Source organism: Scyliorhinus torazame, chromosome 1, assembly GCF_047496885.1.
Source record: "Scyliorhinus torazame isolate Kashiwa2021f chromosome 1, sScyTor2.1, whole genome shotgun sequence".
Classification (NCBI taxonomy): Eukaryota; Metazoa; Chordata; class Chondrichthyes; order Carcharhiniformes; family Scyliorhinidae; genus Scyliorhinus; species Scyliorhinus torazame.
The window spans coordinates 66543317-66567310 of NC_092707.1; positions in this window are offsets into that span (position 1 = coordinate 66543317).

Genomic DNA, 23994 nt, shown 5'->3' on the forward strand with positions numbered 1-23994 from the left:
TGCTTAAGGAGGTGGCTCTGGAAATAGTGGATGCATTGGTGGTCATCTTACGGGATTCTATAGACTCTGGAACAGTCCCTGCAGATTGGAGGGTAGCTCACGTCACTCCAATATTCAAAAAGGGAGGTAGAGAGAAAACAGGGAATTATAGACCAGTAAGCCTAACATCGGTAGTGGGGAAAATTCTTGAATCCATTACTTGAAACCAGTAGATGCTGGTTTAGCACACTGGGCTAAATCGCTGGCTTTTAAACCAGACCAAGGCAGGCCAGCAGCAAGGTTCAATTCCCGTACCAGCGTCCCCGAACAGGTGCCGGAATGTGGCGACTAGGGGCTTTTCACAGTAACTTCATTGAAGCCTACTCGTGACAATAAGCGATTTTCATTTTTTTTTTCATTCAAGGACTTTATAGCGGAACATTTAGAAAGCAGTGGCAGGATCATTCAGAGTCAGCATGGATTTATGAAGGGGAAATCATGCTTGACAAATCTATTGGAATTCTTTGAAGATGTAACCAGTACAGTTGACAAGGGGGGCCAGTCGATATATTTGGACCTTCAGAAGGCGCTTGACAATGTCCCGCATAAGAGATTATTGTGCAAAATTAAAGTGCATGGGATTGGGGGAAGTGTATTAAAGTGGATAGAAAACTGGTTGGCAGAGAGGAAACAAATAGTAGGAATTAATGGGTCCTTTTCAAATTGGCAGGCAGTATCTAGTGGGGTGCCACAGGGATCAGTGCTGGGACCCCAGCTATTCACAATATATATTAATGATTTGGATGAGAGAACAAAATGTAACATCTCAAAGTTTGCAGATGATACCAAGTTGGGCGGGAGGGTGAACTGTGACGAGGATGCAGAGATCCTACAGCATGATCTGGGCAGGTTGGGCGAGTGGGCAAATCAATGGCAGATGCAGGATAATTTTGATACATGTGAGGTTATTCACTTTGGAAGCAAAAACAGGAAGACAGATTACTACCTGAATGGTTGTAAATTGGGAGAGGGGAGTGTGCAGCGGGACCTGGGTGTCCTTGTGCACAATTCGCTGAAGGTAAGCATGCAGGTACAGTAGACGGTAAAGAAGGCTAATGGTATGTTGGCCTTCATTACGGGAGATTTTGAATACAGAAGAGGGATGTGGTGCTGCAATTATACAGAGCCTCGGTGAGGCCACACTTAGAATATTGTGTGCCGTTTTGGTCTCCTTTTCTGAGGAAGGATGTTCTTGCTCTCGAGGGAGTGCAACAAAGGTTTACCAGGGAAGGCGGGACTTTCATATGAGGAAACATTGACGAGGTTCGGATTGTTCTCGCTGGAGATCAGAAAAATGAGGGGGGATCTCATAGAGGCTTATAAAATTTTAACAGGACTTGACAGGGTAGATGCAGGGAAGATGTTACCAATGGTTGGTGAGTCCAGAACCAGGGGTCACAGTCTGAGGATTCGGGGTAAACCATTTCAGACAGAGGTGAGAAGACATTTCTTCAAACAAAGAACAGAGAACATCACAGCGCAGTACAGGCCCTTCAGCCCTCGATGTTCCGCCGACCTGTGAACCACTCTAAAGCCCATTTACACTACTCCCTTATCGTCCATATGTCTATCCAATGACCATTTGAATACCCTTAGTGTTGGCGAGTCCAGTAATGTTGCAGGCAGGGCATTCCACACCCTTACTACTCTCTGAGTAAAGAACCTACCTCTGACGTCTGTCTTATATCTATCTCCCCTCAATTTAAAGCTATGTCCCCTCGTGCTAGACATCACTGTCCGAGGAAAAAGGCTCTCACTGTCCACCCTATCCAATCCTCTGATCATCTTGTATGCCTCAATTAAGTCACCTCTTAACTGTCTTCTCTCTAACGGAAACAGCCTCAAGTCCCTCAGCCTTTCCTCATAAGATCTTCCCTCCATACCAGGCAACATTCAGGTAAATCTCCTCTGCACCCTTTCCAATGCTTCCACATCCTTCCTATAATGCGGTGACCAGAATTGCACGCAATACTCTAAATGCGGCCGCACCAGAGTTTTATACAGCTGCAACGTGACCTCATGGCTCTGAAACTCAATCCCTCTACCTATAAAAGCTAACACACCGTACGCCTTCTTAACAACCCTCTCAACCTGAGTGGCAACTTTCAGGGATCTATGTATATGGACACCGAGATCTCTCTGCTCATCCACACTGCCAAGAATCTTACCATTAGCCCAGTACTCTGTCTTCCTGTTATTCCTTCCAAAATGAATCACCTCACACTTTTCTGCATTGAACTCCATTTGCCACCTCTCAGCCCAGCGCTGCAGCTTATCTATGTCCCTCTGTAACTTGTAACATCCTTCCGCACTATCCACAACTCCACCGACTTTGGTGTCATCTGCAAATTTACTCACCCATCTTTCTACGCCCTCCTCCAGGTCATTTATAAAAATGACAAACAGCAGTGGCCCCAAAACAGATCCTTGTGGTACGCCACTAGTAACTGGACTCCAGTCTGAACACTTCCCATCAACCACCACCCTTTGTCTTCTTCCAGCTAGCCAATTTCAGATCCAAACTGCTAAATCTCCCTGAATCCCATGCTTCCATATTTTCTGCAGTAGCCTACCGTGGGGAACCTCATCAAACGCTTTACTGAAATCCATATACACCACATCAACTGCTTTACCCTCATCCACCTGTTTGGTCACCTTCTCAAAGAACTCAATAATGTTTGTGAGGCACGACCTACCCTTCACGAAACCGTGTTGACTATGTCTAATCAAATTATTCCTTTTCAGATGATTATACACCCTATCTCTTATAAACCTTTCCAAGATTTTGCCCACAACAGAAGTAAGGCTCACTGGTCTATAGTTACCGGGGTTGTCTCTACTCCCCTTCTTGAACAAGGGGACAACATTTGCTATCCTCCAGTCTTCTGGCACTATTCCTGTTGACAAAGATGACTTAAAGATCAAAGCCAAAGGCTCAGCAATCTCCTCCGTAGCTTCCCAAAGAATCCTAGGATAAATCCCATCCGGCCCAGGGGACTTATCTATTTTCACCCTTTCCAGAATTATTAACACCTCCTCCTTATGAACCTCAAGCCCTTCTAGTCTAGTAGCCTGAATCTCAGTATTCTCCTCGACAACATTGTCTTTTTCCTGTGTGAATACTGATGAAAAATATTCATTTAGCACCTCTCCTATCTCCTCGGACTCCAAGCACAACTTCCCACTACTGTCCTTGACTGGCCCTACTCTTACCCTAGTCATTCTTTTATTCCTGACATATCTATAGAAAGCTTTAGGGTTATCCTTGATCCTACCTGCCAAAGACTACTCATGTCCCCTCCTGGCTTCCCCACATGAAGTAGTTGATGCTAAAATATTGAATAGATTCAAGAGGCGGCTAGATAAGCAGTTGGGGAGAATGGGATCAAAGGTTATGGGGAGAAAGCAGGATTAGGCTATTGAGCCATGATCGTGATAAATGGCAGAGGAGGCTCAAAGGGCCAAAAGGCCTCCTCCTGCTCCTATCTTCTATATAGGGGCAAGGGTACAACGGCAGGACTGGGCAGAGCCAATAAAGTGGCTGCCGCCAGGGCTGTCATTATATTAAGGACAGCAGCCCGTTCCATAAACCATGATCCTTATCTCCATCTGGTTCTAACAGTCAGGAAATTGCCCCTTAACTGGCCACTAAAGTGGCTCCATTGAGCTCCAGGTGGGTGTTCTGTGTCTGACACTGTTCCTGACACTGAAAAAATTGCAAGGTGTTGGGAAGGTTTTGGAGATACCATACAGTGCCTTCCTATGCCATTTTGTCAGCCTTTCCACCTCTATGCCCATCCCCAAGTGCCCTGTAAAATTTTGGCTATTATGTCATTATGGCACAGATGAAGGCCATTCAGCATGTTGAGTCATTACCAGCTCTCTGTACTGCAATCCATTCCATCCCTATTGTCCCTCTCTCACCTCATAGACCTGCAAGTTTATTTCCCTCCAGTTCCCATCCAAATACATTCGGAAATCATTCATTGTCTCACTTCCACCGACCCTGTAGGCAGCGTTGGGGGCAGAGAGTTGAACGTGCGTGGGTCCTCCGTGCAAGCACCTAGACCGTGTGTCCCCATTTTGGGGGCAACCCTTGTCTCTCCTTGTTTGCCAAATGATCACCCATAATTCCCACTGACTGCGGAGCCTCTGGCTGTGCATCTGAAGGCTATTGCTAATAGGGAATTGGCATTCGTCGTTAAGTGAGCACTTCACACATCCCAAGTGGATCCATGTGGGTGGGCAGGCCATGTAGCATGTGGGGCTCATTGCGTAACATCCCAATCACACCTTGATGCATGGACACTGTGTTTGAACACTGCGTGAGGTAGCACCACAGATACAGCGGCCAACCTTCGATCACCCAGGGAATGGGCTCCAGCCCAGGTACATCGCTGCTTACAAGTGCGGCCGGGTGACTGTGTGCAGGGCATGTCGGGTGGGGGGCACGGCGGGAGGGAGGGGGGGGGGGGAGGGGGGAATGAGGCGTGAGATTGGTGGTCGGCCCGCATCGCAGAGCAAAGAGCCAAAGGCATCATACTGGTTGTGGTGAGGGTATTTTAATATTCCTCGTACAAGTGTACACCGCTGTCCCACTCTCCTGATGGTACTGCCCCACAATCCCCACCCTCCCTTCTCTCCCCACCCCCAAACACCCCCCAGGTGATCTCATGGGTGGCAGGGGAGGGGCCACCCCAGGATGGGCCGATGCCGTCAGTAGGAGGACCGGCAGGAGAATGAACGCGTGGTCAGTGGAAGGGATGGATCAGTCTGTATGGCATTAACAACTCATATTTGACAGGTACTCTGGATGGGGCCTGGTGGATCCTCACCGCTGCGGCGTCCGCCGATCTCCGCATTTGTCCCACTATTGTCCCACTTACAGCTCCGTGTCTGCTTGGCCCACTGTAGAATGCGCTCCTTATCCAAGTACCTGTGGAATCTCACCACCATTACACTCGGGGGGGGTCTCCCGTTCGCAATTTCCTCGCGAGTGCTCCACCTCCAAGGGTCGGGAGAATGCCCTATCCCCCAGCAGCTTCTCAAACATATCTGCGATGAATGCCCCAGCAACCACTCCTTCGGAGTCCTCCGGGAGTCCAACGATTCTCAAGTTCTGCCGGCGGGACATATTCTCTAGGTCCTCCACCTTCTCCAGGAGCTTCTTCTGCTGGTCTCTCAGCATCCCCACCTCCAACTCCACCCAGTTTGATGTTCCTCCTGTTCAGCCAGCGCCGTCTCCACCTTCTGGATCGCCCGATCTTGGGCGTCCAACCTAAGCTCCAGCCACTCAATTGACTCTTTTATCGGGTCCAAGCAGTCCCGTTTCTGCTTAGCGAAGCCTTCCTGAATAACTTGCATCAGTTGCTCCATTGACCGCTGGGTTGCTGAGCCAGAGGTCCGGTCCTCCGCCATGCTGTCTCCTGCTGCAGCTTCAGCCCAAACCTTCTCTGTCTTTCTGTTTCTGCCTTTACGAGCACTTCTAGTCCTTCTCTCCATGCACCGATGTGGGAATTCAGTACACAATTGCCTCTGTCTTCAGTCTTCAGTCGAAACAAACCTGTTGGACTTTAACCTGGTGTTGTAAGACTTCTTATTGTATTCAGTTTTACAGTTCAAGTTCAGTAGAAAATCGGGGGAAAAGGTCCAAAAGTCAGACACGAGTGGGAGCCACCAAATGTGCGACTTATTCCTTCACAGCCGCCACCGGAAGTCATTGGTAATAATTCTAGATGTTAAACGGTCGCCATCTCCAGTAAAACCCTTCAATTGACCCCCTCATGGTGTATTTAACCTGCTCCAGGTGTGGAAACTCCATTAAGTCATCTAGCCATGCCGAGGCACTGGACGGGGTTGCCAACCTCCACCCCAACAGGACTCGCCTCCGAGTCATCAGTGAGGCAAAGGCAAGAACATCGGCCCTCGCACCAATCTGCAGCTCCGGCAAGTCCAATACCCTGAAATTGGCTACTAAGGGACAGGGTTCAAGCTCAGAATCGGCGACAAGGTGTTGAAAAGGGAGACCCAAAAGCTCAGCAGTTTGGGATAGGCCCAAAGCATGTGCGTATAGTCAGCTGGCCCCCTCGAACAGCGCTCACACCTGTCCTCAACCCCTGCATGTGCGTATAGTCAGCTGGCCCCCTCGAACAGCGCTCACACCTGTCCTCAACCTCTGCATGTGCGTATAGTCAGCTGGCCCCCTCGAACAGCGCTCACACCTGTCCTCAACCCCTGCATGTGCGTATAGTCAGCTGGCCCCCTCGAACAGCGCTCACACCTGTCCTCAACCCCTGCATGTGCGTATAGTCAGCTGGCCCCCTCGAACAGCGCTCACACCTGTCCTCAACCCCTGCATGTGCGTATAGTCAGCTGGCCCCCTCGAACAGCGCTCACACCTGTCCTCAACCCCTGCATGTGCGTATAGTCAGCTGGCCCCCTCGAACAGTGCTCACACCTGTCCTCAACCCCTGCAAAAAAGCAACTCGTTCTAGCTCTGGTCAGGCGTGACTTAAAAACTATCTTAAGCTGGATCAAGCTCAGCATCGCACACAAGGATGTGATGTTCACCCTATGTATGGCCTCACTCGACACCTCATCCTCCAACATCCTCCAGCTCCTCATCCCACTTGGCTTTCACCCTCTCCATCGAAACCAAGTCCTCCGCCAAAATCCGCCCGTATATACTGGACGTACTACCCTCCTCTGAAACTGTGCATGAACGGATCCTCTCTGTCAAGGAGGATGGTGGCACCTCTGGGAATGCCGTGAACATTCGCCGAACAGAATTTCGTACCTGAAGGTACCTAATTGAACCTGGGCCTGAGAGCCCAAACTTTGTTTCAGTTCCTCCAGGGTGAAAAACCACCCCTCCAAGAATAGGTCACATAATCTCTCCAGCCTCTTCCCCTTCCTCATTCCAAATGTGGCATCCAACCTCGCGGCTCAAACAGGTGGTTAGCACAAATGGGGGCCGGCATTGATACTGATCCCAGTTAAAATATTGATGGAGTTGCCTCCATATTTTTAAAGTACTTTGCTGGTGTGAACAAAAGAGAAGCCATCACCAGTGCACCCAAACTGAACCCCGTGCATAACCCAGACTCCATCTGCACCCAGGTAGGCCCCAGGTCCCCACACTATCCCAACACCTTCTCGGCATTAGCAGCCCCGTAATAAAATATTAGGTTCGGCAGCGTGAGACCTTCTGACTGCCTATTCCTCTGTAGAACAACCCTCCGAATCCTCGGAGAATTGCCCATCCATAGGAAGGCCGATATTTACCGTCCCACCCCCCCCCCCCCCCCCCCAAAGAATGATTTGGGAAGACAGACTGAAAGATACTGAAATGGAAACCGAAATCTTGGCAAAATCTTCATCTTAATTGCCTGAACCCAACCCACCAGGGACAAAGGAAGGTTATCCCACCTTTGTAGGTCAGATTTGACCTTGTTCACCAGGCTGGTATAATTCAGCTTGTGTAGTCAGGCCCAATCTTGAGCCACCTGGATTCCCAGATACCGGAAGCGGGACCTGGCCAAGGGAAAAGGAAGTACTCCCAGACTGGCTACATTCCTTTAGTGTAGAAGATTGTAGTTTAGTCGGGCAGTATGGTCGGCACGGGCTTGGAGGGCCGAAGGGCCTGTTCCTGTGCTGTACATTTCTTTGTTCTTTGTTCTATTCCCTGGAATGCTGACCGGAAAATACCCGTTCTTCTCCAGATTTCATTTGTAGCCAGAAAAGGACCCAAAGCTCTTCAGTATTCTCATGGTGGACACTGGGTCCTTCGCATATAACAAAAGATATATCTTCGCTACAATTCAAGTTGGGTATAATTACTCATGCTTGCTGCTGCGAGCAACAACTGCTTGATTATAGATGTACAGGTAAATGTGTGTGGACGTTCCATCGTAAAATAAAAACAGGAAATGCTGGAATTTCTCAGCAGGCCTGGCAGTACCTGCGGAGAGACAGGCATAGTTAATGGGCGGGATTCTCCGACCCCCCGCCGGGTCGGAGAATCCCCGGGGGGGGCGGCGCGAATTCAGCCCCGCGCGGGCTGCTGTATTCTCCAGCGCCGTTTTTCGGGCGGGGGCGGGATTTATGCCGTGCCGGTCGGGGGCGGTTGGCAGTGGCTCCCCCGGCAATTCTCAAGGCCCTGATGGGCCGAGCGGCCGTCCGCTTTTGGCCAGACCCGCCGGCGTGGGTTATGCATTGTCCCACACGGCGGGATCGGGCAGGTACGTCGGCGGGTGCGGTTCTCGGGGGGGCGCGGGGGCATCCGACCCTGGGGGGGAGCCCCCACGGTGGCCTGGCCCTCGATCGGGGCCCACCGATCTGCGGGCCGGCCTGTTCCATGGGGGCACTTCTTCCTTCCGCGCCGGCCCCTGTAGGGCTCCGCCATGGCCCGCGTGGAGAAGAGAATCCCCCACGCATGCGCCAAAATACGCCGGCCGGTCTGCGTATGCGCGGAAGCACGCTGGCGGTTCTGCGCATACTCACGATCACGCCGACCCTTTTGCGCATGCGCGAACTCGCGCAGTCCCTTCGCCGCCGGCTGGAGCGGCACCAACCCCTTCGGTGTCCACCTAGCCCATGAAAGTGCAGAGAATACCGCACATTCGGGGGCTGTTGATGCCGGAGTGGTTGGTGCTGGTTCTCCCGCCGGCGTGGGGACTTAGTCCCCCAGAAGGGAGAATCCCGCTGTATGTTCTGGTCAATACCTTTCATCAGAACTCACACAGTTCTATTGTGATTCTACCTGAAGACTCACATCTCTCTATGCATGCTTGTTGAAGCAGTAATCGAAGACTACTTTCCATTCAACAAAGAAAGCAATCTCACTCCAAAAGTAACAACAGTGATTCTGCAGTCAGCTTGTCACCGCACTTAGGATTTTTTTCAAGTAATGTATTGGTAAAGCACTCCAGATACAAAACTTCATGCTTGATTGTGGCTTATCTATTAACCTACTGAATACAGAAGAAAGAGGTTTGAATCAAATAGCAATTAAAAAAAACAACTTACCAGTACAAAAGCAAGGGCAAAAAAATCAGATTAAATGAGGAACTCATCCTGTTGACAATTGAACTAATTTACTAATGTTAGGATCCCGAACGAGAACCCAACTATTTTCAATTTGTAAAACTATGAGGAAATGTTACTGCACCACAGGAGTGATAACACTGATCTAAAGGTATCTGTTATGTTAAAACAAACTTTAATTTAAACACAGAATTAACCACATTAGCAACAATGAAATTGCTTTACAGTTAATAGTTCCAACAGTTCTTAAGTAAAAGAAGAAACCTTAAATTACTTGGTAAACCTGCCACTGTATTCAAATTAAACAAACCAATATATATTAAATACCACTCATGAATTAAGTTAACAACCAGAGTTTTACTTGCTTTTCTCTATGCAGCATCTTTGGAGCGAGAACCTTTCAAGTTCAAACTGAAACAGCTCTGTTCAGATTAGAGTTCTAAGACCTACTGACTCTTCAGACAGATCTGGATCCTCCAATTAACGCCATCATCTGTACCCAAAGCATAACGCATTCTTTTGTTTCTTCTTACAAGAGGTCCCTTGACTTGTTTAGCCAAAACCAAACACAATACCCCTCATAAATTATCTGCACCCCAGCGTCCTTCAAACCTAAACAATATTCCATTAGCTAGCCATCTGTAAACAAGTAAATGGTTCTCAAGATCGGTTAGAAGAATACCACCTGTAAATCAATGATTACCTCACTTTTTTGAAACCTTAATCACTACTTTTGTAATCATACTGTCTGTGTGCATCTTCGTTCAGGCTTTAATAACATAACGGCAAAAAATATAAAATATGACAATTTCTTACATTCATCACACTAACTGTAATACAGTTTGAATAGAATGAATTATAATAAGAGCAAGATTTAACTTCCCTCTCCAGTTATGCCTTTCCGCAGGGCACTATTCATACTGACTTTGTCTCAGTTGGTTAGTAGTCCTCCAATAAATCATTTAGGTGGTCAATATTCATCTAAACTCAGCGGCAGGCATTTAACTATTGAAGTGCTTCACAGCCAATTCTATGCTCTTTAGTAGACCTTTGGCACCTACATATCAATATTATGATGGGGATATTGAAGAACAAGAATCTTATCTGTTTTGCTATCCCAAGTGGGCTGAGTTAACGCAGTGTTAATTCTAGGGCCCTCCTGGTCTATATAGCTCAAAACCACAGCAGCTGGAGGCTTCATCCACTGCAAAACATTGAAGGACAAAATGTTACATTTTCCACCAGGAATATAGTGAGTCAGAAATGACCATTTTAGTCTAGCAAATTGTGTAAAAGTGCTTTGACAGATATGATGGCCCCCATATTTATGAAAAGGCATAGGAAGGTTGAAAATGGCTGAAGAACTGAGCAACACAGGGGATGCAGAGTTGCAGAGGGCAGCACAGTAGCACAGTTGTTAGCACTGTTGCTTCACAGCTCCAGGGTCCCAGGTTTGATTCCCAGCTTGGGTCACTGTGTGGAGTCTGCACGATCTCCCCGTGTCTGCATGGGTTTCCTCCGGGTGCTCCGGTTTCCTCCCTCAAGTCCCGAAAGACGTGCAGATAGGTAATTTGGACATTCTGAATTCTCCTTCTGTGTACCCGTACAGGCGGAGGAATTTGGCGACTTGGGGCTTTTCACAGTAACTTCATTGCAGTGTTAATGTAAGCCTACTTGTGACAATGAAATATTATTATCATTATTATAATTAATAGAAAATCCTTGTAATTGTTTTCTCATCCATTTCCCACCCATCACACAACCAGATTGGCAGCCTGCCAGCAGAAGCAGGACGTAGAAGGAGGATGAGAGAGAGAGTGGCTGTGATTGGCAAAGGGAGGGTGGTGGGATAACTCCTGTTCCTCCAGGCACGCAGGTAGTGCTGGAAAGGCACTTATTTGTGGAATTGTTAACTCCGACCTCTCTTTTATTGCCGGGTTTCCCGACGCATGGGAAACTAAAGCAGAAGCAGTGAATTTGAAATTGGATTGTGCAAACCCACTTTATAAACGTTAATGAGGTGTCCCACCTCTTTGCGGTGAGACACTCAGACATGATGACATCCACCACTCTATCACAAAGATGTTGGGCATGCATTTTAAGCAACCCCACTCACACTGACCTTCTTATGCCCATTGCAGGGGTATTAATATTGAGGTCAATGTGATTGATCAGTTGTGCAGTTTTGAAGGCATTTAGTTCTCAAAGTTAAATTATTAGCAATTGCCTTTGGCACTGATAGTAGAAGGTGGTGAGTGTTCATAAACTATTTCAATCTTGAGTAAGTCTCAAATGAGTTCAGGGAATGCACAGATGCAGAAATCTGTTCTACGTAGAGATCTACTGTAGCAAGTGCAATCCAATGCAGATTCTGCTTCTCTTCCACACAACATTGCACTGTTACGGAGCTTCAATATGTTGTTTAAAAAAAACCCATTAACTGTATATGACCTCAGTGACTATAAAATGATCAAACTGTTTATGATATGCTGTGCCCCACTCAGCTATAAAACTGATGCAGTGCACTATGAGGGGGACAGAACTTTCTAAAAGAAATATTGAGTGGACTTTTCTTCTTAATTTAATGCCACGCTCATTTGTTACGGACAAATAGAAAAATACAGGGGCTGTACTTACAAGGTCATGTGTATTACTGGTTAATTTGTTTTATAAGTATTCTTCTAAAAACTGTTCAGAATTATAACAGGAAAACAATTGCCACAGTTACTGTCTTTATTACATTAGACCTTTTTAATCGATAGGGAAATGTTGACAGCTTAGATCTTGTGATACAATCTCATAGTTGTAGAAACATAATTCTCGTGGTGAAGCTTGTTTACAACATGTGTGATAAGGGAGGGAGCACTGATCAAAATCCATTTATTTTCCATCACTAAATGTTGCTGCTCAGACCGGCAATTCATTTCAATTTTTAGATTAGCTGCTTCTACCTACACTCACTTCACACATCACAGACTTTGGCCACCTGAAGCATTCAGTCTTGAAGTGTGGGCCACCCAATCGATAAAATGTACTTCATTTAATTAATAAAAAATTCATGGGAAAAATAATCAACAGGCTACATCACACTGCTATGTACCAAGCAGTTTGAAACTGATTGTCGTGCAGTTTATGTGCTTTGATGCGTAACTCTAAGGAGATCCTTTGAATTCCTGCCTTTGTACAAATAGGGAATAGTTCAAGAGAATGAAAAACGTATTTTTATTTATGTTTTCTGGGTTATTTTGGCTCATCATAGTTTGACACACACATTGTGTAACTTTGGTGTGAATTTGCTAAAGGGCATCAGGTCAATGCTTAAGCATTCAGAATATGAGGTTTTAAGTATCATGCCAAGTTTCTAACTGAGGTAGCTTCACTACTTCCCTTCTTCAGCCTCTGCACCAAGGTCATCCTTGGTGACTTCAGTCCCCACCTCAGTTCATCATAGCTTTTCTGAGTTTACTATTTTCCTAATATCTCTTAATATCTTCCTCTATCTAAAATCCCCTACACAAGTGCATTGGCACATCCTCAAACTTGCCAGTTCATGTGGCCTCTCTCCATGTATTGTGTCCATCACAGATAAGTCCATCTCTGAATGTTTCCCTGTATCCCTCTTCAATCAAACTCCCGTTACTTCTCCCAACCCTGCATCCTTCTGTGTCCATCCCTGGCAAATAATTCTCTCCCAATTCACTTACTCTTAGTCCTCAGTTCTCTGTGTCATCCCTACAGCTACTGATCTGCTCACCCACACCTTCACCTCCACCTTGCTGCCCTTGTCACCATTGTAAGAGTTACTCTCTCTTTCACCCTGATGACTTATTTAGCCCCATTGGCCATTCCCTTAGGTCCATGTAGCACAGACGTCAACAGTTATGGCAAACAGCAGGCTTAGCCCAACCATCACCAGATCTGGATGAACCACATAAAACATTACGGGATCGTGCTCGTCCCCCACCAAAAGTGTTTGTTATTCTACAATTGTCTGGAATTCAAATATAGTCCTTGCCTTCTCTTTTTTTCTACAAACTCTCTTCTTAAAACCCTCTCCCCTGTTCCATCCCTGCACCCCCACCCCCCCCCCCCCCCCCAACCACCACCCTCACCTCCAACTCCAAGAATGAAGAGATTGGACAGCACGGTGGCGCAGTGGTTAGCACTGCTGCCTCACGGCGCTGAGGTCCCAGATTCTATCCCGGCTCTGGGTCACTGTCCGTGAGGAGTTTGCACATTCTCCCTGTGTTTACGTGGGTTTCGCCCCCACAACCCAAAGATGTGCGGAGTAGGTGGATTGGCCATGCTAAATTGCACCTTAATTGGAAAAGATTAATTGGGTACTCTAAATTTATGTTAAAAAAAAGAATGAAGAGATCATGGGCTTCCTTGTCATTGGGTTGTTTTTATATTTATTTCTGGGATGTGAGTGTAACTGGTTAGACCATGCCTCTTGAGGATTCAAATGACTTTTTAATATAAATGGTAAACTCCTTTTTTAAAAAACTGGCGAGTCTGATCAACCGGATTTTGCATTTGCACCTCCACTGTTTTCAAACCAAATGCAGATCAACTATCATGTGATCTGAAAGGGCTGGGTGACCTCCGTATTGGGTAACATTGAATTGGAAATGAGTATGGCGTGGCTCAGTGGGAATGCAGTGTGATATTGTACAAGCTGCAGGAAGTAGTTGCATTTTTCACACCTCTCTTTCCCCCCCCCCCTCCCCTGGGTTTATTCCAACTTGCTTTTCTATGCGGCAGCAACCTTATTTAGGCTATTTAAATGCAATGTACTTGGAATTGACCTCATTATTTTCAATTTTAAACACAACTTAAATCAGTTTGTAGTGGTGTTAATTAAAATTTAAAATGCAAAAAAAAACAACTGGTTAGACCAGAGTTTGGTGACAAAGGTTAATTACCCTTGAGAAGGCAGTGCTGGTATTATGCCTTCTTGAACCGTTGCAGTTCATTTGTCATAAGTATAATCACAGTGCTGTCAGGGAGGGAGTTCTATGATTTTGACTGAGTGACAATGAAAGGACAGTGATTTAATTCCAAATCGGGATGGTGAATGGCTTGAGGGGAACTTACAGGCGGTGATGATCCTTTATGGCTGCTGCCCTTGTCCTTCTGGATCATCTTGAGATCACCATTCAACTGCGCCTGCCACATCATCTCACTTCCCTTATCCCACCAAGTTAAATGACCCCCATTGTTCCCCAAGCGCTAGCTTCAAACTGACAACTTTCTCTCCTACCCCTCTAATACCCTCTCTGTGAGAACCACCACCTTCCCCCTCAACCCTAGTCCCATCAAATCTCCCTTCCTGGCTACATGTCTAATATTGTTAACTGTTACTTCTGTTCATATATTGTCGCCCTCCCATACAAATCTGCTATCATCAATTCCCTCTTCAAAAAAAACCCGACCAATGGCCTATTCACCTTTGCAACAACACTTCATCTCCGATCTCCGTTTTCCTCTCGACAACCCCTGAACAAGTTGTCATCTTGTAAATACATGCCCACCTTTTCCACAGCCCCATGTTTAAACCCCTCCAACCAGGTTTCACTCCTGCCACAGAACTGAAACAGTCCTTATCAAAGTCGCAAATTAAATTGATGTGACTGTGCCCATGATAAATTAGACCTTCGCAACCTTGCCTCCGCCTTTCACACAGTTGACCACACAATCCTCTTCCAGTTACTCGCTTCTATTATCCACTGGGTGGGACTGCTCTCTCCATACTTATTGATCTAATCACAGCCAGAGAATCAACTGCAATGGTTTCTCTCCCTGCTTCCACATTACTATCTCTGGTGTTTCCCGTCAAGGATCTATCCTATGGGTTAGGTGGATATGCCATCCTAAATTGCCCCTTAGTGTCCAGGGTTATGCAGGTTAGGTTACGGGTATAGAGCGGGATGAAGGGGGAGTGGACATGGGCAGAGTGCTCATTCGAAGGGTCAGTGTAGACCTGGAGGGCTGAATGGCCTCCTTCTGCACTGTAGGGATTCTATGATTCTATAGGCCGTCTTGTATTTCTCATCTACATGTTGCTCCTTGCTAACTTGATATGACAACACTTTAAGACACTTCAAATCCCTCCACAGTTAAAACTGGGAACAAATGTCAGGTTCCACGTGTAAGCTGATGACAACCAGCTCTACCTCATCACTAACGCTCTCATCTCCTCTACTGCTTCTGACTTGTTGCACTGCTTGTCCAACATATTCTAATTCGCACAAAGCCCTACTTCTCAATCACACCACCTGCTGACCTTCACTGGCTTCTAGATAAGCAACACCTCTATTTTAAAATGTTCATCCTTGAGTTTAAATCCCTACGTGATCTCCACCAGCCCGAACTCCAAGATATCTATTCTCTTCCAATTCTGGCCTCTTGGGCAGCCATAAGATTAATCACTCCATCATTGATGGTTATACCTTCAGAGGCCTAAACTTTGAGCTCCGGGATTCACTCTCTCAACCTCTCGGCCTCTCCAACTACCTCACTCTCCTCCTTTAAGATGTATTTAAAATTTAGCTCATTGACTAAGATTTTGATTATCTGTCTTATTATCTCTTTATGTGGCTCTCTGTATAATTTTGTTTGACAACACTCCTGTGAAGTGTCTCGGGATATTTCATTACATCAAAGGTTCTATATAAATGCAAATTGCTATTGTCCATGCTACAGTTCAGACAACTTTACATGCATGAATTATCAGCAGTGTTTAGAATTAAAGTCATTGGTACAATCTGGATGTAAGGGTTTAGGAGTACATTTTTACAGCTTGGCAATTAGTTAATACAAAGAACAAACAAAGAACAAAGAAATGTACAGCACAGGAACAGGCCCTTCGGCCCTCCAAGCCCGTGCCGACCATACTGCCCGACTAAACTACAATCTTCTACACTTCCTGGGTCCGTATCCTTCTATTCCCATCCTATTCATATATTTGTCAAGATGCCCCTTAAATGTCCCTATCGTCCCTGCCTCCACTACCTCCTCCGGTAGTGAGTTCCAGGCACCCACTACCCTCTGCGTAAAAAACTTGCCTCGTACATCTACTCTAAACTTTGCCCCTCTCACCTTAAACCTATGCCCCCTAGTAATTGACCCCTCTACCCTGGGGAAAAGCCTCTGACTATCCACTCTGTCTATGCCCCTCATAATTTTGTATACCTCTATCAGGTCGCCCCTCAACCTCCTTCGTTCCAGTGAGAACAAACCGAGTTTATTCAATCGCTCCTCATAGCTTATGCCCTCCATACCAGGCAACATTCTGGTAAATCTCTTCTGCACCCTCTCTAAAGCCTCCACATCCTTCTGGTAGTGTGGCGACCAGAATTGAACACTATACTCCAAGTGTGGCCTAACTAAGGTTCTATACAGCTGCAACATGACTTGCCAATTCTTATACTCAATGCCCCGGCCAATGAAGGCAAGCATGCCGTATGCCTTCTTGACTACCTTCTCCACCTGTGTAGCCCCTTTCAGTGATCTGTGGACCTGTACTCCTAGATCTCTTTGACTTTCAATACTCTTGAGGGTTCTACCATTCACTGTATATTCCCTACCTGCATTAGCCCTTCCAAAATGCATTACCTCACATTTGTCCAGGTTAAACTCCATCTGCCATCTCTCCGCCCAAGTCTCCAGACAATCTAAATCCTGCTGTATCCTCAGACAGTCCTCATCGCTATCCGCAATTCCACCAACCTTTGTGTCGTCTGCAAACTTACTAATCAGACCAGTTACATTTTCCTCCAAATCATTTATATATACTACAAAGAGCAAAGGTCCCAGCACTGATCCCTGTGGAACACCACTGGTCACAGCCCTCCAATTAGAAAAGCATCCCTCCATTGCTACCCTCTGCCTTCTATGGCCTAGCCAGTTCTGTATCCACCTTGCCAGTTCACCCCTGATCCCGTGTGACTTCACCTTTTGTACTAGTCTACCATGAGGGACCTTGTCAAAGGCCTTACTGAAGTCCATATAGACAACATCTACTGCCCTACCTGCATCAATCATCTTAGTGACCTCCTCGAAAAACTCTATCAAGTTAGTGAGACATGACCTCCCCTTCACAAAACCGTGCTGCCTCTCACTAATACGTCCATTTGCTTCCAAATGGGAGTAGATCCTGTCTCGAAGAATTCTCTCCAGTAATTTCCCTACCACTGAAGTAAGGCTCACCGGCCTGTAGTTCCCGGGATTATCCCTGCCACCCTTCTTAAACAGAGGAACAACATTGGCTATTCTCCAGTCCTCCGGGACATCCCCTGAAGACAGCGAGGATCCAAAGATTTCTGTCAAGGCCTCAGCAATTTCCTCTCCAGCCTCCTTCAGTATTCTGGGGTAGATCCCATCCGGCCCTGGGGACTTATCTACCTTAATATTTTTTAAGACACCCAACACCTCGTCTTTTTGGATCACAATGTGACCCAGGCTATCTACACCCCCTTCTCCAGACTCAACATCTACCAATTCCTTCTCTTTGGTGAATACTGATGCAAAGTATTCATTTAGTACCTCGCCCATTTCCTCTGGCTCCACACATAGATTCCCTTGCCTATCCTTCAGTGGGCCAACCCTTTCCCTGGCTACCCTCTTGCTTTTTATGTAAGTGTAAAAAGCCTTGGGATTTTCCTTAACCCTATTTGCCAATGACTTTTCATGACCCCTTCTAGCCCTCCTGACTCCCTGCTTAAGTTCCTTCCTACTTTCCTTATATGCCACACAGGCTTCGTCTGTTCCCAGCCTTTTAGCCCTGACAAATGCCTCCTTTTTCTTTTTGACGAGGCCTACAATATCATTCGTCATCCAAGGTTCCCGAAAATTGCCGTATTTGTCTTTCTTCCTCACAGGAACATGCCTGTCCTGTATTCCTATCAACTGACACTTGAAAGCCTCCCACATGTCAGATGTTGATTTGCCCTCAAACATCCGCCCCCAATCTATGCTCTTCAGTTCCCGCCTAATATTGTTATAATTAGCCTTCCCCCAATTTAGCACATTCATCCTCGGACCACTCTTATCCTTGTCCACCAGTACTTTAAAACTTACTGAATTGTGGTCACTGTTACCGAAATGCTCCCCTACTGAAACATCTACCACCTGGCCGGGCTCATTCCCCAATACCAGGTCCAGTACCGCCTCTTCCCTAGTTGGACTGTTTACATATTGTTTTAAGAAGCCCTCCTGGATGCTCCTTACAAACTCTGCCCCGTCTAAGCCCCTGGCACTAAGTGAGTCCCAGTCAATATTGGGGAAGTTGAAGTCTCCCATCACCACAACCCTGTTGTTTTTACTCTTTTCCAAAATCTGTCTACCTATCTGCTCCTCTATCTCCCGCTGGCTGTTGGGAGGCCTGTAGTATACCCCCAACATTGTGACTGCACCCTTCTTATTCCTGATCTCTACCCATATAGCCTCACTGCCCTCTGAGGTGTCCTCTCGCTGTATAGCTGTGATACTCTCCTGAACAAGTAGCGCAACTCCGCCTCCCCTTTTACATCCCCCTCTATCCCGCCTGAAACATCTAAATCCTGGAACGTTTAGCTGCCAATCCTGCCCTTCCCTCAACCAGGTCTCTGTAATGGCAACAACATCATAGTTCCAAGTACTAATCCAAGCTCTAAGTTCATCTGCCTTACCCGTAATGCTCCTTGCATTAAAACATATGCACTTCAGGCCACCAGACCCGCTGTGTTCAGCAACTTCTCCCCGTCTGCTCTGCCTCAGAGCCACACTGTCCATATTCCCTAGTTCTCCCTCAACGCTCTCACCTTCTGACCTATTGCTCCCGTGCCCACCCCCCTGCCATACTAGTTTAAACCCTCCCGTGTGACACTAGCAAATCTCGCGGCCAGGATATTTATGCCTCTCCGGTTTAGATGCAACCCGTCCATCTTATACAGGTCACACCTGCCCCGGAAGAGCTCCCAGTGGTCCAGATAACCGAAACCCTCCCTCCTACACCAGCTGTTTAGCCACGTGTTTGTCTGCTCTATCTTCCTATTTCTAGCCTCACTGGCACGTGGCACAGGGAGTAATCCCGAGATTACAACCCTCGAGGTCCTGTCTTTTAACTTTCTGCCTAGCTCCCTGAACTCCTGCTGCAGGACCTCATGCCTCTTCCTGCCTATGTCGTTAGTACCAATATGTACAACGACCTCTACCTGTTTGCCCTCCCCCTTCAGGATTCCCTCTACCCGTTCGGAGACATCCTGGACCCTGGCACCAGGGAGGCAACATACCATCCTGGAGTCTCTTTCACGTCCACAGAAGCGCCTATCTGTTCCCCTGACTATAGAGTCCCCTATAACTATTACTCTTCTGCGCTTTGACCCTCCCTTCTGAACATCAGAGCCAGCCGTGGTGCCACTGCTCTGGCTGCTGCTGTTTTCCCCTGATAGGCTATCCCCCCCGACAGTATCCAAAGGGGTATACCTGTTCGAGAGGGGGACAACCACAGGGGATTCCTGCACTGACTGCCTGCCCTTTCTGGTGGTCACCCATTTCTCTGCCTGCACCTTGGGTGTGACCACACTTACATAACTGCGATCTATGACGCTTTCCGCCACCTGCATGCTCCTAAGTGCATCCAATTGCTGCTCCAACCGAACCATGCGGTCTGTGAGGAGCTGCAGTTGGGTGCACTTTCTGCAGATGAAGCCATCCAGGACGCTGGAAGCCTCCCGGACCTGCCACATCTCACAGTCAGAGCACAGCACCCCTCTAACTGACATTGCGTCAATTAATTAAAATCAAAATTTGTCTTTTTTTTTTATAAATACTTTTTTTTTTTTTAAATTACAAAGTTACTGTCAACTATCTGTTTCCTAGCACTAGATTTCTAATAGAAATGCGATAGCTAACTATAATATCCTCCGATCTCTGGCTTAGATATCCTCTAAATTATAATTAAGTTATTATGTTTAATTAGTTCCCAAATAGTCAAAAAAATTTAGGTTAGAATCCCAACCAGCCACTCAGGTCACAGCTTTTCTGTCCCCCCCCGACACACACAATTTGAAAAAAGGTATAAAAGTAAAAATCACTTGCTTACCTTCTGAGATGTTCTCAGGTTCTCTCGCTGACAGAGACTGCTCCTCCACCTCCAATCCTTGGCCTGCACAATGCTAATAATATATAATATAATATGGCACTTACCTTACACCAATGGGTCTTATTATTAGGTTAGAGGAGGAGGGTGGGTGGGAGACACTACACGTGTAGTGTCTCGGGTTTCCTCTCCACCAGAATTTATTGGGGGGGGGGGGGGGGGGGACTTGCCAGAGGTCGAACTTCCGGTTCCCGCCGAAATTCAAAGGGCTGCTCCTGTAAAGGTAAGTGCTTTTAAACTCACTACTCACCTCCAAGAAGGCCCCTGCGCACCGCTGCCGCCGAAATCCAATACAGTCAATTCCATCTGTGAGCGACCTTGCTAAACCTTGCCATGTTTAACTTTATGCCAAAATGTCTCCCGTTCACGTCTAAAGGAACCTACTCCATAATGAGAGAATTATCAGATGCCTAGGTTTCCCAGTTTAATGATCCAATATAAATAATTCAGTAGATGAGTGGCCCAGAATGTTACCTCTGCAACTTGCTTGGGGTCAAATATTCTTCCAAATTTATAACGTTAAGGGAGAAATGAGCATAATGTTTTGTCCTCTTGAAGTTAATGTGGAGAGGATCTTATTCTAACTCAATGAATTTCAGGATCTTAACACAATGCTTCCATTCTCTTATAATCCATTGGCTTTACAAACACTAGCTTGGAATTACCTGCTTCCTGATCTGCCACGCCTTTTACTCTTTCTTTGTCTTCTGCATCTTTAAAGACTGGATGTAAACTGCTTAGTTTTGATCAGAACAGTGGGTGGCACGGTAGCACAGTGGTTAGCACAGTTGCTTCACAGCTCCAGGGTTCCAGGTTCAATTCCTGGCTTGGGTCACTGTCTGTGCGGAGTCTGCACGTTCTCCCCGTGTCTGCGTGGGTTTCCTCTGGATGCTCCGGTTTCCTCCCACCGTCCAAAGGTGTTCAGGTTAGATGGATTGGCCATGCTGAATTGCCCTTAGTGTCCCAAAAGTTTAGGTAGGGCTACTGGGTTATGGGCGTAGGGTGGAGGTGTGGGCTTAGGTAGGATGCTCTCTCCAAGGGCCGGTGCAGACTCGATGGGCCGAATGGTCTCCTTCTGTACTGTGATTTCTATGATTCTCTATGAGTCCCTACCAGCATAAATGCATATAACCCCTCTGGCTCCACTAATGTCCTTTAGGGAAGGAAATCTGCTGCCTTTACCCGTTCTGGCCTTCATGTGACTTCAGACCCACAGCAATGTGGTTGACTCTTAAATGCCCTCTGAAATGGCCTACCAAAGACTCTCAGTTGAAGGGCAATTCGGGATGGGCAACAAATGTTGACCCGACCAGCGACGCCCACATCCCATGAATGAATTTTTAAAACCTACGTGTGGATGGAAGATGCTTTAATGTCTAGTATGAGTTAAAATTGTGCAAATTGGCAAACCCAGATGAGGTGTAACTGTTCTCCTCATTGGCATGGATGGTCATCCTCCTGCCTTGGTGCCTAGCGGTCTGTGCGGAGTCTGCACGTTCTCCCCGTGTCTGTGTGAGTTTGCTCCAGGTGCTCCGGTTTACTCCCACAAGTCCCGAAAGATGTGCTGTTAGGTGAATTGGACATTCTGAATTCACCCTCAGTGTACCCGAACAGGTGCCGGAGTGTGGAGACTAGGGAATTTTCACAGTAACTTCATTGCAGTGTTAATGTAAGCCTACTTGTGACACTAATAAAGATTATTATGTAAATGTACTTGGTAATGTTCAGCCAACTCCCTTGCTCTGACAGACTAGTCTTTGAAACAAGTGCCTAAATTTCACAGAAACTAGGAGTTACAGTGCATTTCAGGTGTTTGCAGTTTGGTTTGTATTGTTATGTAGCACAGGGGTGAATTAGGTGTGTCTTCACATAATTTGCACAAAGATTGCATTCTGTTTCCACTGCAAAAAAGATTGCTTCTTCCTAAAACAAATTTAATCTGAAGTTTGGTAGGAATGCAAAGTGTCTCACCTGACTGGGATTGTTTGATTAGCCACTTACAAACTTATTCCAGATTTATAGTGCAATATTAGACTCTTCAACATCTCACCTCTACCTGGCTCCTTTAAATAATTTGATTTGAGAAGAAATCTGTTCAGTAGTTTAACTTATGATAAAAGGAATCCATGGTGATTAATGTTATTGCTCTTCGTGAATTAACATGGAGTAACATGCACCATGCAGGACCAAGGTTACAATGACAGGAATGAGTACGCATGGGACATACTATCGAAACGTAGGATACATTTCTGATCATGGGGAGCATGCAGTTACTGCTCGCATTCTGTGTTGAAGATTGGAAAAACATATTTATAATGGAATAGTTTGTCTTCCTTCTCTTATTTCTTTTGGTAGTATCTATTGCAAGGAGCCTCAGTACTTCATCGTGTTTGTCAGTGTACACAAGATGCATAACATATTGAAGAGCTATTGGAATCATATCAGTATAATTGTTAAAGTTCTCATTGCTGCTTTCCTAGGTTAGTTTATTTGCTCTGTATCAACAATCTGAAATTAGGTTGCGGGTATGTATGAAGGAAAAACAGTAAACATGGCCTTCCATTTGTCATTGGGACTACTTATTATTCAGCCGTCGCTGTGTGCTTGAGAGCATAACAGACAGCAATACATTTAAATATTTCACTAAACATTTATCTACATGAAATCTAATGGCAACAGGGAACCCAGCAAATTAATAGCCAATAATTATATTTTTAATTAGTGCTCTTTTAATTGTTTTCATTTTAAATTTGTTTTCCTTGCAACATAACATGAGAATTAGAAGCAGAAGGAGGCCATTAAGCCCTTTAAACCTGCTGTTACTTTGATGGTGGTAATGGTGATCTTCCTCCTTCATCCCACTTTCACGCACTGTCCCCATATCCCTTACCTCCCCATGTAGATAAAGTCTATTGATTTCCATCTTGAATATACTCAATGATTGAGCATCCAGAGCTTTATTGAGCAGAGGTTTCCAAAGATCTTTGAGTGATGAGATTTCACCTCAGCTGAGTCCTAAACGGCTGGTCCCTAATTCGGAAACTGTGAACCTCTACTCTAGACTCTCCAACCAGTGAAAAACATACTACTCGGTACACAGAGTCTACAGTTGTTTAATTCTTCTGCCATTGAGGCAATAGCCAATAAACGCATGCTTAGTAAGCAATGTGGCCTCAGACGTACACCCAGAAACTGCTCCAGATTTTACCCATGTGTGAAAGGCATGTGGCACCAGATGACACTGGAAATACCAATGCAGAAAGAAAAGGCCCGAGCAAGTGATTTGACGTCATGAGAAGCTACATCCAGAGTCAGACAGGTACAGCATTCCAATCAACAAAGTGCATGAAACAGACATTGTCAAGCTATGGGGCGGGATTCTCTGACCCTCCGCGCTGGAATTGCGGCAGGCGCGGGGAATAGTCGTTCACGCTGGAAATCCGGCGCGACGGCGCTTCTGCGCTTCTTCACGGACCCACCAGTCCCGCGCGTGCAGTCGACATGGCACCGGTCGGGGGCCGTTGGAACAGGCCTCCGCGGCGATTCTCAGTGGTCGACCGGCCGAACTTCCTCCGGTGTTGTTTACATGTGGTATACCCGGCGGGAGCTGGGACCCGCGGCCGTGGTGGCGGTCCTGGTGGGGGTATCCGACTCCGGGGGGGGGTCTCAGCGGTGGCCAGGCCCGCGATCGGGTGCCACCGATCGGCGGGCCATTGCGATCTGGGAAGCACCTACCTTCCTCCGCACAGGCCCGCTTTGTGGCTCCG